The 14,271-nt window shown below is 35.3% G+C and overlaps 1 protein-coding gene across 1 annotated transcript in view; it reads left to right on the forward strand.

Annotated features, from left to right (window-relative positions):
* DOK6 (docking protein 6) overlaps positions 1-14,271 on the forward strand; it is a 170,079-nt gene that overhangs the window by 119,690 nt on the left and 36,118 nt on the right. The gene's annotated exons all lie outside the window — the stretch shown is intronic.

The raw sequence follows: 14,271 nt of genomic DNA on the forward strand, positions 1-14,271 counted from the left end.
TCAAGAGTACCCAATGCAAGGAAACAGTACATGTTTTCATGAAAATAAGTGAAATGCTTATGAAAGATGAAGGACACGAAATGTTTTGTTTTGTAAATTGTAACATAAATTAAAAAATCAGTGGGCGAGTCATTAAAGGGTACGGCATTTGTTTCCCATCATTCTCCATATAGCAAAGTTAATTTTTAATCATGGTTATAATCTTACATTTAAATACTGGTAATGGAAAAAAGAAAATAATCTTCCAGAAGCTATTTGTGAAAAAAAATTGTACTTGTACATCACCTTACAAATATTCATCATATCACTGATATTTTTTCATGGGCACAAAACGAATGCAAAAAAAATTTATTTGTAGAGATGTTAGATTTCTTTTTCTTGTGTTCTTGACGTGTCTTTTCTTCATCGGTGAGATAGTAAATGTGTTATATTCATGCTCTACAATCTTTTCCTTATAAATGGCCTTCAAAATAAAGGAAAGCAAAACTTTATATATCAAGTAATACTTAAAGTATCTATACCATCTAGTGCAGGATTCAACATATTGGAAGTGTATTCTTAAAAATGCAAGAATTTTACTTTCTGGAAGTATGCAGATTTTATTCACATTTCCACTGAAACAGGGGACTAATAAATAGTTCAAAACCTAAGATTTTCATTTCTCCTACATGTACTATGATAACTGAAGCTTGAGAAAGTGTAGTTGATTTCAGGAGAGACTAATTCAATCTTACCAGTGGGCTAGGAAATGCATCCAGAAGACTCTGGTTGCAAATTTTGCCATGTGAGAATAATATTCATTATCTGTAATGAAAATCTCTTTGAACCTTCTGCTGCAATTACTAATTAAAAGCAATGAATTTGTACAGAAAGTGAGGTGAGTGCAAAGTACACCTTTTCCTCCTAATACCTTGTCATACCGATAGTCTTTGCAGTGCAGGGTTGTCAAAGCATCAGCCCACAGAAGCTTCGTGGATGTGGGTGGAAGGTGGGTAGCAAGGAAGCAGGTTGCAAGCATCACTTCAACCCTCACCTTAGTAGAGCAGCCAGCTGAGAGGAGCTGCTGCAGAGGGAAGAGTCACTTTCTGCTGCCATAATCTCCTCTGAGCTTCGAAAGTTGTATTACACCTTCAGAGAGGAGATGTTTTCTTTAGAGGACAATCCATCAAACTGCACTTCATGGGTATTTATGACAAAGCTTTGTACATTCAAGAAACAAATTTGAAAATTCCCCACATACTTCTAAATATCTTATAAACTCTAAAGTGAAATAACTGGAGTGGTGTCTACCTGTATCCAGGTGACAATCAATACCAGTAAAGTTGTAGCCAAGCTCACTGCTAAGTACAAGTGTTTCTACAGTGGCAATTATTTCAAACTTGCAGTCTGAAGTGACTAGAATTTAATTAATAACAGCTGGTGATGTATAAGGAGAAATGAATATGTGCTCATACTACCTTAGATAAATTGGCTCTTTGGGAGTTATTTAGCAGTCAAATTTAACTTAATTAGTAGTTTGTGTTGATCTGATAATGAATATGCTATGGAGTAAGAAGGTAGGGGGTTTTGTGATTTTTGGTTTTTAAAAACTACATTTCGGATGAAAAAAGGAACTTCAATGAATGGGTGTTGGGTCTATCACGCTCCATTAGCCCATGAAAATACTTACATGTAAAGACCTGTAGAGATTAATACACAGAATAATAGACCTAAAGGAACACAGGTTGCACAAAATATCTTAAAATGACATGGGTTAGTTTCTATTGATAATCCAACTATTGCCTTTAATTACAGTTCACAAATTAAATAGTGTCCTTAAATATTTTTTATCAAAAAGTAATTTAACTAACAGAGGAAAATGAGAAAAAGAGCTCTACACCATTTTTGTGCATACATGAGTATGACATGGATGAATTATGCATTTTCATAAATAATAGCTCTAAAAAAAATTTGAACCCAACAGGAGATAAGCATTCATTGATATGTTATGCTTCCCTATACATCAAGATCCACAAAATTATAAAAATGAGAAGCCAAGAGTAACCCTATTAACTGAAATCATGGTTAAGAAGGAAAAAAATATAAGAGCCATATAAGCACATAAAAAACTACCTGGTGTGTTTCCTTATATTTCAGTGTTTATTGTTTATACCAACCATAAAATTTAGCACCGTTACACAAGATTTTAAAAATTGACAAAAAAATCACATGTGTTTTTATACATCAAAAGATATTAAAGAGAATTAGTCTTTTTTTGTTTTGTTGTTTTGTTTGGGTTTTTTTTCATTTTGCATTTAGGGCTTTAAATTTGCTTAACATGAAAAAAAAAGATTGCAGACTGAATTTTCAGCTATCTGAAGAACTCTAGTTCTTGCCCTTCAGAGTTTGGATGACAAAAATGTTAAACATAGTCAGGTTATATATTATTATATAAATAAGGCCCAATAAAATTTTGGTATTGAAACATTCATTAGCTTTTTTTGTATTGCAGTTATTGAAATCCCTGAGGAAATTATGTTCAGAAAATCTAATTACAGCCTGGCCTTTCTCCAAGAAATTCAAAATTAAGAAATGCTTTCAGTCACTCCTGTAGTGTTTGATCTGGTTTGTCCTAGTTCTTTGGACTTTGGTTTTGCTGTCCATACTCAAAATAATGAACACCTACCCATTCCATGAGAGTACTCTTGTGAAGGAGCATATATTTGTATAAGAATTACACCAGTAACATCTTACATGTTTCTTGCAAAAAGAGAACACTAAAAGAATTTTTTCCATAGTATGGCTTATTACAATTTGCTTATAACGAATTTTATTTGCTCTATCGCAAATTGTTACCACAATTTGTCCTAAACCCATGCCAAAGTGATTAAATTACACAGAAAAATACTAAGAAGCCCACTAAGAGTCATATTTCTAAATTTAGTGAGGAATTTTGAGAAATAAAACTATCACCTTTGAGGAGATAGGGCTTCAACTTGTAAGCACATGCCAGAACCATAACTAGACAGAAATAAAAAATGGCCCCGATGAAGTCTGTAGGAATTTTGCTGTTGATCTACAATAACCTTTTGTATTTCACAATAAATTTTAAGCAGGATAACATGTAGCGTTAATCTGGTCAGCTAAAAGGTGTTGTGCATAAAAGAAAGACAAAGTCACATACAAAAGATTTCACCCACCTACATAGTTTTCCAGCCTTTTCAAAGTAGAAACTCTGATATGTCACCAAAAATAAGCAGAGAATATTCAAGTTGCTAAATATTTAGAGGAGTTTGAATCATCCTAATCAACCCTCCTTAAGCTAATCCTGCAGGAAATTCTGATGTAGGCTTCTGCAGTTTTCTGCAAATTAAAGTATGTAAAATGAATGGGAGAGCATTTTTCATTTTGGCATTTCCATTGTTTGTTCATATGCCCAGCAATAGAGTACAGAATCCATTTCCCCATCTAATCTTGGTGCCTGAACAATGTGAATAACATAAAATGTTAGAATATATCTGTTATAGAAACCTGATGGCTCAGTTATTTTTCACTGTCTACCAGAGGCTAAAGCTGAAATGCTTTATAGCCTTCCACATTCCTATTTCCTTTGCTGAATCTCATCAGGACCTTCACATTAGTAAATGAAGCCTATAAAATTTGAGATATGAATAAAGGACACCTGAAACAAGATACTTACTGAGTAGGAACTGCATAAGAGCTACATTATTTAAAATAATGGTATTATGTGGCTTCTCAAGTCTTATGCAGTAGATTTGATCCTTTCCTTTCGAGCTTTGAATTTCTGTGCTAAGTAGTGCACCACTAGACTGGTTTTAAAATGGCATATTGGAAGTGGGATGTGTCTTGCTCAGAAACCAGTAAAGAACTTCATTTTGTTCAGCAGTGATTGCTGCCTCTAACCAAGAGCATTACTGACAAGCTCTAAAGAGTATCTTGACATATTCCCATTCATTCTGATAAATGATTGCTGAGTTAAGAGGTTGTTGCAATTATGAGCCATGAAAAATAGGGGAAGATGGGAAGCCAGAAACAATTAGTAAAGCATATTTCGTTGTCAAATTCAGACCTCCTGATTTCATTTAAGCCCAATACTTTGGTGCCCTTTCTCTCAGGAGATGGTCCTTCAGTGAGATCACTTGTCAATGGGGTTGTTCTGTGCCAGACCAGAAAGCACTGAAGTCACTGTACTCTCAGCTTAAAACTGAAAGCCAAAATGGTGTAAGGAGAGCAATTAAATATTGGCTGATTGCCTCCTCTCCCCTCCAAAACCCAACAAATGTAAGTTCTTCAGTGCAAACTACGCAGATTCTTAGCTATAAATCTCTTCTTATGTCTTAGCTTAATGACTTCATAAATATGTGATGACAATAGCTTCTCACTTGCTATTACCGTGAGAAGCAAATCAAGCTTTGCCCCCAGCTTAACGTAAGTGACACCAGGAATCTCTACTCTGACTTTGCCTAAGACTCACTACAGTTGTGCTACAGTCATTTGATCTCTCTGCTGTATTGTAAAATTCAAGGACCTGCAGTGTGTCATGAGAGCTGCAGTGCAATGAAAGAATGTGTGTACTGGGAGAATAGGCATAACCAGCTCCGTGGATGCTTTCAGCTGGTACTGGGTTGTCTGAAGAAGAAAGGTTTGCGAAGGGAAAATTGAAATACTTGTCAAAGATCAATTTTGTTAAAACTGCTTTTTTCTATTAAATTGTTTCACCAATAAATCAGGACTGCTTTAGCTATGACCATCTGATTTTGTGTTAAGTATGTTATCACTGTTAGAATCAAAATAATTGTAGTTTCATTTTTGTAATTTCAAACAAATTGAAATACTTTTATGCTGACAAATCACTCAAATTATTACGCAAAATCATGGATGACTAAACTCCCTTTAAGACAACTTGGGGTGAGGGGAAGCCTGCACACTTGTGAAAAAAATATCTTGGCAAAAAGATGTGTTTTCTTTAGTGTTTCTTTGCAGGAACAGTTTATACTTCATTTTCTTTCATTAAATATTTTTACATAAAGCAAAAAAAAAATTATTGAAATTAACATGTCAATAGAACATGTTCATAAAATATTTTATAAACCAGAAAAGATGTAATCTTGAAAATAGGCTGTGTAACAGGAAGAATGGGGGAATGTTAATAATACCAGCTTTGCCAGCTGCAACGAGGAAAGAATCCAAGCCCAAGGATGTCAAGTGCAATTGATTGTGTTCTACTTTCAGTGGAAAAAAGATGCTCCCTTCTCGCTCTAAACTTTATGACATAAAATAGGATCATATAAATTTATACTTAAGGGCTGGTTCAAATCGACGTAACGTTGACCTAATTGACTAATGTTTGGTGATTATGCAGTTTAAAATATATATTTTTATAGAAGGAGCATCATAAGATTTCAACTACATTAACCTTAAGTTTCCTTAAGATTTTCTTTTATATGTATCTCATTTTACTAACAACAAAATTGGGGTGACAAGGTTTGTGGCACATGTCATATGGTCTGTTGCTAGTACAGACCTATTTATTTTCATGGTAAGGCCAATTTAAGCACAATGAACGCCCATCTCAGTATGTTCAGTTTAATCAAGCCATAAGAATATGTTCCTTATAACTCCATAGTGCATTTCAGCTGTGCAGAACTGATTAAAAAATCATAGTATTATTCAGTAGAGACAAAAAATGTTCAAAAATCTTAGAATGTCTTTCATTCTCTATTTGTTAAAAAAGCCTTTTCATCTTGGTGAATTTTTATGTCCTGCCAACTTTTTATTTGATCAAAATGATACGTTGTAAGAAACTAAGATAAATTTCACAGAAGTAAGAACTATGAATAACAAAGGAAATGTCCTCCCAATGCAGAGTTAGCAAGATTTCACCAAAGCAAAAGTTCATCTTTTCAAAAACCGAAGTCTGCAGCTCCTTGCAGTTTTGTGTTTGAATACTAGAAGCAAGTTGGCTGTTTAGCTGCTGGATACTTGTTTATCCTTCAACATTCTTTGAAGATTCCTTTTGGGGAATGATTTTAATGAAAGGTTCATTTCCCTGAGTTTAAGAACAAATGAAATATTCTGTTATAAAGCTTCATGGAAGAAAAAAAAAACACAATACCAGATTTGGAGAGAGATAAGAGAGAAAGGACTTGGTAGAAACCAGAGTTGCATGCTCTGGAATTTACATGATAAATATCAAAACAGAGTGAGGATAAAATTGTAAGATTCCTTCTACTCTCTTTAATGACTCAATTATGTATGTTATTGTTGGTAGGTCAAGTTTACATGCAGAGGGACAGTGCCATGGTTGTTTTCTCTGAGCTGGTAGTAGTGCACGTGATGTAACATGGCACGAGTGGTTGTGCTCCCAGCAGTGTCCTATCTCCTCCTGTGTGCAGTAATACCACCCCTCAGCCCGGCACAAGGCAGTGAAGGGAACCAGCAGCCTCTGGTGATGAGGCTCAGCTTGTTGCCCTATGCCTGAGAGGCTGTTCTGCCCGGGGTGTGTTGATTAAGAGACTAAGGACACCTCTTCTGTCTGTCACTTACCATCCTTGTACTTTCATCCTCACCCAGGATAGAAAACAGAGTCTTGTCCAACCCATCTCTGTCTCCAGGGATAGGCAGTCGTTGGTGGGGACTGCCACTGTAGGTATTAAGTTTCTTTTTTTCTCTGCAAACTCTGCTGAGGCCAATACAGCCACTGCAGGATGTTCCAAAGCTGCTTGATAAGAGCTGAATTGGTGCCACTTGCTTATAGTCACTATTATCATGCACTCAGGGTAAAGCATCTACTTCATCACTTGAATATTTAGCTGAGAATTGTGCAAAGCTGTGTTTTCAACCTGAAGAAGACACATGGCTAGTTAGTTATAGCTATACAACTTTTTATCTTTCCTGAATTAAATGTAATTAAAATAAGATTTTTATCAGCTGTTTGGTTTCAGCTTCCAAGAAAAATATTCTTCTCCGGGCTTGCAACAGTGCTCATTGTTTTTGCATTTCACTAATTAAGCATTTAAACACTAACAGACTTACTCTTTTCTGTACTGAAATTCTGTAAAGTTGTCATTACTGGGTATGGATCTTCTCCATAGAAGTTAGTGAAAACTGCGTGAAGCAAGTTTTCAGTTTTACCTCATTTTGCCACTTTTCCACACATCTGTAAAAATAGATAACAAAATCTTTTTTTCCTAAATAGTGATACACACATGCCAGAGTAGCACCTGTGTCTCCATATGCTTGCCTACCTTTTTGCTAAAATAGGAATGAGTTTTGGTTTTCTCATTCGATTTCTGCATGCTATGTTGTGGTTTCTCATGGGAGGTTGTCAGATTTCCTACTTTCTTGATCAGGGACTGATGGCATCAAACCAGAAATGCAGGTACCCAAATGTGCTTTCTATGTCCTCTTTTAGTATGTGGACACCCCAGGTTTTGGGAATATTCACAAGTATTGCTGTTGCTGGAAATTTGTTTCAGAGTCAGTTTACGTGTGTTGAACCTTTTAATTTTAGCATCCTATTCTCATGGCAATTGTTATAAATGCATCATCAATTTAAATGATTGGTTGTTGACAGATTGTGGCCATTTATTTTTATCTATTATCGTTATACCATTCCAGTACATATCAGCAGGTTTGCAGGGCTTCTGTTTGTGAGGTGAAAGTCCTATCACCAATTGATATCACAGATATCTTGTGATGGAAAAGATAACCTGTTCTGGGTTAGGAAATGGAAATGTGTTTCATTCAGTCTTGTCAACTGTCTCATTATTCTCCATTCATCAGAGCAGGTATTTAATTCTGAGACGTAGCTCAGCAGGTTTTCATCCTTTTCATGCCTCTTATAGAAACACTTGCCTCTGATCAAGCATATGTGTTTTGGTTTAAATGTCAATCTGTTTCTGGAGAGTCTTGTTTTTCTCCTGTCACCATGTATCAACTAACACAACCCAGTTTTAACAAATAAATAGGGGGAAGGGCTGGGAACAGGGTCATGGGCAGCAAATGCCAGACATTATCTGTACCAGTGTGTGATTCTTCACTCCTAAGATATACTGGCTTTCATGCACTAGGCATTTTGACTCTCCAGGATACCAGTGAGATCTCTTCTTAATGCCTGTGGCTGCAAAAGTCTCTTAACTTCTAGGCCATAGACCTTCTCTTCATCTAGTGTAAGAATGAGGAAAAGGGATTTTTCTTGAGCTTCTTTATCATTTTGTACCTGATTTCCTGGCCAGCATTTCAAAGCAGAAAACTTCTCCATCTTATGTTCATGGATTGGACCAGCACCAAGGTGTCTTACAACTGCAGAAATGTCGAGAACAGCTCAGAATGCTTCTTAACATATTATCTTAGTTGTACTTCAGATCTTTATAGAACTGAAGGAACCAGTCATGTATTTTTCAGTGGTGTTTATCATGCAAGGAAACACCATAGAGGGGGACAATTTAAGCTTCTATCTTCGTAGTGTGATTTTTTTTTTTTTTTGCTGATGTTGCAGTAAATAGAAATATTGCCAGGGACATAAATGACATGCTCATGCATACCTGCTATTAAATGGGAAAATGTACAGAAAATTTGAATAGTTTCATTGCTATGAATATAAGATGCTTACTCATTTTGTTTATTTAAATATTCAAAACCATGTGAGATCTAAAAGACAACCTTCCTAACTAGACAAGAAAGAGAAGTTAATTTGTTGTTAAGGCACTGGTCCTCAGCTGTTGCAAGTCGTCCTTGTGCATGAAAAAACCAACCAGATTCTGCCGACCTTACAAGATGAAAACTTTTCTCTATAACTCATGTCCACAAGCACTGTAGCATATACAGAGCCCCCACTTCTGAGCATTTCTTCAGTAGCCCATAATTACGTAGAGCCTTTATGACAGAAGTTAATATTTATCCTCATAGATATGTATCTCGATGCATTTTATGTGATAAAGTATCTACACATTTGCTGTGGCCTTAAAAATTATCTTTATGAAAAACATTTCTTTTTCTTATTTTTTGTCACCAGTGAGGTTAGACAAAAAAAAATTGAGAATATCACTGCAGCTGTGGAAATGGTTAAATGGTTTAATAAAGCCTTCTCAGTACCATCACACAGCATGAAATTGTCCCAACATATAGCGCTGCAGTATAGGGTAACAACTAGAGAATGGGTCTATACCTTTAGACTGTCAGCAAAGCAATATTCAGCCTCAACAGTAGGGGAGTCATGATGCCCTTATCTCCCTGAAAACAGCCCCTAGTCAGTAGGAGCTCTAACGCCAAACCCTGTAAGTTGCTGCTTAAAGCTATTTTTCATCCTGAAGTGATAGATAGAATCAGCTTTGAACCCTGTTTTTGCTGACCTCAGAGGAGTAAATTACCTTGCTCTTTGAGGCAGCATGACTCACGGTGTGACTGTTTGCACAGCCCTTGCAGTTTTCACCTACCTGGGAAGGAATCATTGAAATCTGACAATTATTGTGACATCTCTCATCTGACAACCAAGCACTGGTCTTCTACCAAGATGCTACAGTTTATGTACCTACTCTTTGAAATTTGTTGTTTCTTTAAGTGGCCACTGAAGACATTAACCCAGAGTTATTTTTCCAGAGACTTTTTTCTGGTAGAGAAATATTCAGAATTAGTTCATAGCATTTTGTCTGAAGTGGAGATACTTATATGCATTTTGCTGACACATATGTACTTAGAGGATTTTTTATTTTTCCAGACAGTTACAGTCAGGGATGAGGGGGTTGTCTGGAGTTTTACTAACAGAAACTGAATACAAAGCTCATGGATATAAGTGTACCAGTCATTATATATATCCCCAAACATCTTACACAAAAATCTCATCCAAAAATATTAACAGGATTTTTTAAACCTTGAAAAGCTTTAAAAAATATTAAGTAGATCAAAATTAAATGTATAATCATAGATAATATTTGAGTTTCGTATATTATTACACATTACTTTTGGATAAATTATTGTAACACAGATGTTATTTCAATGTGGAATCTCTTCTAGCCTGTATAGCTAAAATACCTCAAGATGTGCTAGACCCTGCATATGTACATTACATGTCTTCTAAATTATATATTCAGTTCTAAATACCTGCAAATTTAGATAACTCACATCCAGCATTTTTTTCCTCACAAAAGTGTTTGTTAGATCAAAAATATTATTCAGTCAAAATTGGACTTAAACAGAAAGCTATGTTACCTATCAATTATCATGTATGTTTATTTTTGTAAAGCATATGACCATGTAGAACATCTTGTAAATCTCCTTACACTGTGTGACACATTTGTCTTTTTTGAGTTGCCCAATGAACACTATATTTCTGTTAAAATCTTTTCTCAGTTCTTGTCTATGTGACATTGTTTTCATTTCTCATAGATCATACAAGATTATTATTCCCTATTATTCGGATGTCTCTGATGCACAAATAGTTGGTGACAATTAGGTCCAGTATTCCTGATCATGTGTCAGAACAAAATGAGTGCCAGATCCCAATCTGTTCTAGGTCAGCATAGCTTTGCCAAAGAACCCTTCAAGTGTTTTTGCTGAAGAGATATATATTTTTATTTCTACCCTACATAACATATCAAAAGTGTTTATTTCACCACAGTTATTGTTCTGTACTTCTTAGATCTGTCATCATAAATGCAATGGTTCGTAGTTACCATTTTAATCTGCTAAAAGTGCTTTTCATTTGAAGCTTGTTCTTGTCACTCTAACGTTTCCTTTTCTTAGCAGATGTTTTGTTTTTTATCCCAAACTATGACTTGTTTTTTTTAATGTTGGTATTATGGCTATGTGCAAAACAATATCGCTGGTGTTTGCTGTGCACTAAATCTAGTGTCTGTGGAAAGTGCAAGAGACACATTTGTTGCCACACAATAACTAGAAGCTTCTTTCCCAGGGACAGGCACTTTGGGCACAAAGACATAAAGTGACAGTTTCTGAGCTGGAAGGTCACAATGGAAGGATTATGGTTACCACACTATTTCACCATTATACCAAAATATAGATGCCTTTGACAAGTTTTCCATAAAGTGATAAGCAATTCAGGTCTTTCATGTTCACTAAGACCCTCAGTAGACTGAAAAGTTAAGTGAAGGGCAAGAAGAAAGTCTGCCTAGCAGTCCCCATTCAGTGGTGTTAATGTGTTGTTAAGTTGAAAGCCTTCATGTCTTCAAATTCTAACTCAGCGAAAGATCTTTGTGTCTGGGGTTTTTTTGCTTGCTCATTTGTAGTAGGAGAAGAATCCCTGCCTGGATTTTGATGCATAACTTAGAGATATAATTTATTATAAGTAGCAGCAGTCCTGATTAAAATGTTGCCTTGTTTCCTTACGATCATCTTGATGCATGGAATAGGACAATTGTGATTTGACAAAACAGTAAGTCCAGTTTGAAAGTGCCAATGCTTCAAAATGCCATGCCTCTGTGATTCAGAATGCTGAGCTGGGACATACTCATTAAAATAGTTCACATTTGTTCAAAATATTTTGATAGGTAGTTTTGTGAAGGCAAACTTTTTGTCAGGTTAGATATCCTTTGGACATTATAACAAATCAGGCATTGTCTGGTCTCCAGTCACTGGCATAATGCCAAGTTCAAGGCTAGCACGAACACCCTGCTGTGTGTTCTCACCTGCTCACTGTAAACGAGCTCATATTCTGAGGCCTGATCTAGATTCAGTCTGTGTCATCAAATGATGCATCTGTGCCTCAGTGGCACCATGACCCAAATCTCCATTTTGAATTTTTCTCCTTGCTGTGGCAGCTGTGGGGCACAGGTCAGTGTTCAACAACTAGATCTCCAGCAGGGATGCAAGAGCTGACACACAAGTTTTGGAATAAAAATGTATTTGGATCCTGGCTCTGAACCGTCTAACATTTAAATTGGCCTAAATCAGTCAGTCTACTTTCCAGATGCAGATTACTGCTTCCTCAATATTGCAGGGGGTATGTTTCCTTGGGGCTCTGGAAGCTTTAAGTCCTTAAATAGAAGTCAGCACTGATACTGATATGATTATAGCAGTTCATGCAAGCTGAAGGTGTGACTCCTGGGAAAGCAGATAAGTGCCCTGAATTCGCACCAGCTATGAGAATAGTGTTGGTACAGGAGTACTTTAAATATTGCAAAAACGCTCTCAGTACTTCTCGAGACCATGTGTCTCAGCAAAGGCTTCATAAAACAATGTGAGTAGTGCCCAGATACCCATATCTATGGGGTGTTTTTTACAGACTGTGTTAATGAAAATCTGAATATTTTAAAAATTTTGTGGGAATTTTTTTTTTTTTTTTAATTAGGGTTTTCTGTGATAACCTTTTTTTCTCAGTTCTCAAAGCTTATGTTGTGAAGCAGGATCACTGAACTGGCGCAGACATAAAACAGTTTCTTCTATTATGGAAGAGAGTGGTATATATGGTCCCGTGGAAATTCTTTGGAATAGCTTTTTTATCTCTGAAACTATTTTTTTTTCCTCACTGAGAAACAGGATGATTTGGAAAAATATTATACAAAAGCACCATTGTATTTTTAAGTACGTGACTGAGATAAAGGGTTATTCATTAAATATTGCTGATGTCTGATTCTGAAGTCAAGCAAATAATTATTATTTAATTTTTTATTATGATTCCTCAAGAAATGTTTAATATTAATTGTTTTGCTGTTTCATTTTTACTACTAACACATCTTTTATTAATGAGAAATCTTAGGTTCATCGCTTTACTTGAAAATCTGTTTCCTTTCAAGAAGCCAGAAGTAGACAGAAAATAACAGATACCTTAGGGTGGAAGGGTGGGAGAGAAAGGATCCTATCTGAGATTCTTATCAGGAAAGATCACTTTCCAAAAAGTGAATAATCAGTATTATAGTGTGTCCCTCCCACTAAAGATGCTGTGTGCCAGGATTTAAGCTTGTTTTAAATAACTGCTGTATTTTCATGGCTGTAGAGTTTCAGTTTGGTCTTGAGCTTGAGCATTTTAGGGGAAAGAGGAAATGCATTTAACTCTTCCTTCTTCTGATTACTAATTGCTTAAAAACAGTACACTGTACCTACAGCTTATCTTATAGATACTAACAGTGAGCAACTTTACTTTGTGATCAAACTGTAGCAGGGCTATATAGTCTCTTATTTATTTGACCAAGAGGAGGAAGTGCATCACAGACTCTTGTAATCCTATGGAAAATAAAGAGGGAAGAAGATGAGGTTCTATTTTATACTGGCTCAAACAAAAAAAAAAAAAAAAAAAAGGCATCTGGTTCTCTGCCCTGGAATGTTAATAAAAGCACTGTAGTGACAATAATACAGCCTCTTCCAGGATGGAAGGAACAAAAACGTATGTTCTGCCTTCTGGCAAGAACAATGGTGAGGCATTTTATCTGTCAAATCTATCTGTATGTGCAATGCTTCTAGAAACATGGTATCTGTGTACTGAAATATGGGAAATTTAATTTAACAACTCTACAAACCAAAAATGACAAAAACAGAAAACATATTCCGGAGTATATGTGTAGATTTTAGGAAAGAGAAGAACATCAGGGATGTTCATTTTATATTCATTATCTAAATACTAAGTAGGTTTTTTTTATGTGTGTATATAATATAGACCGTGCCCAAAGAAGAAATTGGCTTTTTTAAGACACTATTAAATAGATCAATTTTGATAGAAGGTTTTGGGTGTTAAAAACTAGTATGGGATTTATTCCAGTAAATTAGAATTTTAAATACAAATCTTCCAAATTGTTTGGGCGACTTGATTTTATTGCTTTTATGTTATGAGAGAGTGGCCACAGATCACATTTTCAAATACTTTGAGAAGTACAGTCACTAAAATCCAATAATTTAACACACTATTGACAGTTGGAAATTATATTACTTTCCTAAAATGTTTTATTTTAGCGAAAAAAAATCTAGGCAAAGAGTGTTTTTCATGAATATAATTCGATTGGTTGACTCAAATTTACATTTATTCATTTTACAGTAAAATTAATTTCATAAATTATAAGAAAGTTTACTCAAAACTGCTTTTGAACTTGGAAAACTTTTGTGTAATATATATCTGCTCATAATCTTATTTTCTCACAGTGCATGCATAAACTAACTCAATTCTGCATCTATATTTGACTAGACTAACATTATATTGCATCATTTTCTTGTTTGTTGAAATAAGAGTACATTTATGAGTGGCCTCTTATAATTTTGCTTTGATTTAGTTCACATTTTTTATCTTGCATTTTCTTCTAGAAACAACAATCAAAATCAATTTTA

The sequence above is a fragment of the Corvus brachyrhynchos genome, unplaced genomic scaffold, assembly GCF_000691975.1.
Source record: "Corvus brachyrhynchos isolate BGI_N302 unplaced genomic scaffold, ASM69197v1 scaffold331, whole genome shotgun sequence".
NCBI classification, from domain to species: Eukaryota; Metazoa; Chordata; class Aves; order Passeriformes; family Corvidae; genus Corvus; species Corvus brachyrhynchos.